Raw genomic sequence first — 4386 nt, forward strand, 5'->3', positions numbered from 1 at the left:
AAACCCCTCCAAAAAAAAAAACCCCAAAAAAAAAAAAAAAAAAAAAAAAAAGAAAGAAAGAAAAGAAAAAAGAAAGGCTACATTCTCTAAAAGCCTGTTTACCCACATACACACACTAACCTTAAGGACATTCGCCAATGCAAAACTTATTAGTAAACAAAGAGATAAATTGGTATAAATTAAAGTATTTGATCACTACTTCAATAAATGATTATTGAGTACTTAGAGTATGCTTGGGCCATGGCTAGGTAGCTGGGATTGCACAGTGGATGGACATGAGCTGTCCTAAGGGCTTCAGTAACGAGTCACAGTATATCTCACTGTCTCTACGGGAACTCCAGTACAGCAGTATCTCTGCATTCCAGAGCTTCTCCACTCCTCTTTCTGAGCACCCAGCACACAGCCCAATTTTTCCCAAAAATGTACTTCACAACCATCCAACTCATATATAAAATTTTCATCTTCTCTGTTTTTGTTGTTGTTGTTTGTTTGCTCATTAAGTTTCATATTGCTTGGGATTATTTCTGTGGCGTTGTTCTTTTCTCATCACTAGCACCACTGATATCTGTGTCGGTCAGCATCAATAGCCACCACCTGGAAGCACCAGCAGCGCCCCTAGACTCCCCAAACCATATATATCCTCCCACTCCCCCTCATCAGGACCTTAGCCTCACTCAAGGGAGAGCATAGTCACCTGCAATATTTCAGCCTCCCTAGTACACAACCCAGCCGTGCAGGGGGTTTAGAGTCCCCTAGCATAAACCTGGACCAGTGAGAGCAGAAAGCAGGAAAGGGCAAAAAATCAATTCTTCACACTTCCTTCCACTAAGACTCTCCCAAGCGTGCTAGTTCCTTAAGGCCCCTTAAGGAGACACAGCACTGACCAGCAAGCAATGTTTCTTGTGAAGTTCAATAACGTGCCAGCTCCTTCCCTGACTCGCTTTCCTTTGCACCCACACTTTTCCTGCCTTAGTATTGCACATTTCCCAATAATGGCTTTGCAATTTTGCCTGAAATGCTCCTTTTATATATATATATATATATACATATAGTTAGATCTTATGGATTGCAGCATGGCCACCTTCCCAGGGGGTGATTTCTGGCTTTCTGTCTCGCTCTGTCTCTCTGGAGAGCACACACACCCTATAGCAAAAACCTCTCTCTAGCTCTCTTCCTGGCGCTGCCTGTGGAGGTGGCGGCGATCTCCTACCACGCATCATGGCTGCCCTCAGATCCCTCGTGAAACCCAAGATCGTCAAAAACAGTACCAAGAAGTTCATCCGGCAACAGTCAGACCAATATGTCAAAATCAAATGCAACTGGCGGAAACCCAGAAGTATTGATGACAGGGTGGGTGCGGAGGAGATTCAAGGGCCAGATTTTGATGCCCAACATTGATTATGGGAGCAACAAGAAAACAAAGCACATGCTGCCCAGAGGCTTCCGGAAGTTCCTGGATCACGTCAAGGAGCTGGAAGTGCTTTTGACGTACAATTAAGTTTCAGTATGCCGAGATTGCCCACAATGTTTCCTCCAAGAACCGCAAGGCTATTGTGGAAAGAGCAGCCCAGCTGGCCTTCAGAGTCCCAATCCCAATGCCAGGCTGCGCAATGAAGAAAACGAGTAGATAGCTCGTGAGCATGTTTTATTTGTTTCTAAATAAAACCACAACCTCACCTCCAACCCCACCCCCCCACCCCCGCCTGGGGGTGGGGGGACCCTCTACTTAAAAAAATAAAAATAAAAATCTGATCTGCTAAGTTAGTGTCTTCCACGAACTCTAAGATCAGAAACCGCAGGATTTACAATCTTTCGCATAGGTGCTGCCTTTGTGGGAGCCTTAGCAGCAGCCCTTGCTGTCTTTTGAGATGCTTGTTTAGCCGTTTTTGCTTTCTTGGCCTCACTGATAGCTTGTTCTCGCTGAGCCTTTCCAACTTCAGGATTTTCATTCCTCTTGGCCGTAATGTCAAAAAGAGATGCACCAATAAAAGCCCTCTAATATTTGACTGCACAGTGGGTCCTGTTCCTTTGGATTTCTTCTGACTGTCCCTTTTTGTGTTTTCTTCTATAAAGAACCGTCCAATTTATGCTGAGAATTTTCCTTGGAAAAGAATGCTGACTCATATTTTGCATTAAGAAATTGGAAAACCTACCTGTCGTCCCTGACATAGTGCCTCCCGTGTCTGGGGTCGACCTTGTACCTGCTGAAACCTAAGCTCAGCCTTCACGGTAGTAGTTCCCAGGAAAGAGGAAAAGATAACAAAGAGAGATGCTCTGTTTTCTAGGAAACCCGGGCTAAGATGATCACGTACATCTCAGAAGTTTTGTTCAGTTAGTTGTCTGCTTATCAGTATTCGGTTTCAAAAAATATGTTTGGGGAATACTAGTATAACTAAAACATTTTTTAAAGAGATTTTTGCTATAGGGTGCATGTGCTTGCCAGAGAGGCAGAGAAAGATGGAGAGAGATGGCAGTGCCACAATCCCTTCTCCCCCAATCACTTCTCAGGATTTTGGGCACACATGCACATGTGCCTGATGTGAGTTTCAAGTGGCCGGGTCCAGGACTTGAACCACTGCTAACCATGTAGGAGTCTAGTGCTTTAACAACTATACCACCTGCTGGCTCCAACAAAATTATTTTTAAACATACCTTTCTTTAGACTATTTTTGGGTACTCTAAACTCAAAGATAAATTTTGGAGTGAAAATTTTATTCATGATTTATTTGAACAAATTCTACCAACCATCACATTGACAGATTCATTCCTATGTGCAAGCATTATTGTTCCTAATTTTCTATTAATTTAAATAATTATAACAAGTCAAAATGTAACATTATTCAGTGTGATTTGTATAAATTAAATTATCTGATTGATTTATTATAATTGATCTAATAATTACAATGCAACTAGAGAAAACCAAGGCAAAGACAGCATACACACTTGGTAAGGTTCTTTGACATCCAACACAAGGATTCTAGAAAACTGAGCCTTCAAGGAAGAGGAAAGGGATGCAAAAAAATGAGATGGTTGAAAAAGAGAGGACATAACACATGCTGCAAATTTCATCTAAGGACAAGATCCACACACATTTAAAAAAAAACAATAAGTAGAGTGCATACTTTCAATCCTAATAACTCTGTTTTTTTTTTATTTATTTTTGAGAGATTTTTTGTTATAGTGCAGGTGCACTCATCAGAGAGACAGAGAGACAGAATGTGATAATCTCCCCCCTGGGGTTGGGGGGGCATGCCACTATCTCCTTTCTTCTATTCTCTTCTCAGGACTTTGGGCACACACATACATACATCTGGCATGAGTTTTAAGCCTCCAGGTCCAGGACTCAAACCATGGTCGACTACATGGAAGTCCAGTGATGTAACTATTATGCCATCTGTAGGTCTCGATAATTTTGAAAGCCTTCTATACACTATTTTCAAAACAAGTTTATTACAAATTAAATTGAGACTTATAAAAATGAGTGGCTCTGGGACCAGCAGTTAGCGTAATGGCTATGTCGCTGGACTCCCATGTAGTCGATCGCGGTTCGTGTACCGGACCTGGTGCCTTAAACTCACGCCAGGCACATGTGCATGTGTGCCCAAGATCCCAAGAGGAGGATGGAGGAGAAGGGATTGTGGTGTGGCCATCCTCCCTGAGGGTGATTTCTCACTTTCTGTCTCTCTGTCTTTCTGGCGAGCACACGCACCATATAACAAAAAACTCTCCGAAAAAAAAAAAAAAATGAGTGGCTCTGGTGTGTCTTCATTGCAGCTTGGAATACTTCACTGGCCAAAAAGCTTCTTCTCTAGCAGCTGAAATAAATGGCAGCACAGGGGACCAGAGAGCATTTCTAGAGTGAGGAAAGGGAGAATGTCCTGACGCAGAGGATTGGTTCTGTGAACAGTCATCAAATACTTTTGTTGCTATGCAGTTCATAAATCATCAAGGGATTGGAACCAAATTTTAAGCCCCATAAACAATAACAGGGTTATGACTGGGGGCCATAGTAGAAATCTGAGAACATGTAAATGATAATTCACTTGGCATGACTTACAAAGCACCCATGTGGACGCACAATTTTAAAAAGATAAATCAGAAATTGCATTTGATTTGAGATTTTACAGCCACTCACTGTGAGCATTTTGTTAATCTTCACTTATTTATAACTCCCATATTATTTCCAAACTGGCTGTGGTACCAGGTAAGAGGAAATCTTAGTTTGAACAACCAACTTTCCTAATATACATTTAAAAGATTTAAACCACATATTGCTTCCTCTTTAAAGTTTTTCTTTTTTTTCTGGTCTTTATTTATTTATTTATTTATTTTTAAAAATTATTATTATCATCATAATCTTCTTTATATTACATTGGATTACATATA

General features: G+C 41.2%; 1 pseudogene; it reads left to right on the forward strand.

The window, feature by feature from the left end:
* The first annotated feature begins 1218 nt into the window (after nt 1-1218).
* On the forward strand, nt 1219-1631 carry LOC102476515 (60S ribosomal protein L32 pseudogene; annotated as a pseudogene).
* The last annotated feature ends 2755 nt before the right edge of the window (nt 1632-4386 follow it).

Source organism: Tupaia chinensis, unplaced genomic scaffold, assembly GCF_000334495.1.
Source record: "Tupaia chinensis unplaced genomic scaffold, TupChi_1.0 Scaffold000478_3, whole genome shotgun sequence".
Taxonomy (NCBI): domain Eukaryota; kingdom Metazoa; phylum Chordata; class Mammalia; order Scandentia; family Tupaiidae; genus Tupaia; species Tupaia belangeri.